This window comes from Monopterus albus, unplaced genomic scaffold, assembly GCF_001952655.1.
Source record: "Monopterus albus unplaced genomic scaffold, M_albus_1.0 scaffold444.1, whole genome shotgun sequence".
Classification (NCBI taxonomy): Eukaryota; Metazoa; Chordata; class Actinopteri; order Synbranchiformes; family Synbranchidae; genus Monopterus; species Monopterus albus.
In genome coordinates, this window is record NW_018128324.1 from 114494 (window position 1) to 114845 (window position 352).

A 352-nucleotide genomic window follows, 5' to 3' on the forward strand; every position below is an offset into this window, starting at 1 on the left:
ACAAAACAGTTTTGACATAATTCAGTCCAAGACCTGTGTTATTGTGTAAATCCATTAAAGAATGTGTTTTTCTGTATTATAAAAACCATAACTGTGATTTTTACTCACCTCATTTTTGCTGAAATGAGGAGCTGTTACGGACCACAGGTTTCCGTCAAACTAGGACAATGAAAGTTCCCCATTTTATGATGTTAGTGTACCTTAATTAATGGGTTTAAAAGGTCAGGGCACAAAACAGTTAAACAGGCAGAAATGAGTAAAGAATAGACGTTCTTCTACAGAGCCCATAGGTCTGTATCATCTAGATATACTTTTGGCTCATTTGATAGAAAACCACCTGATGTTTGTTGCT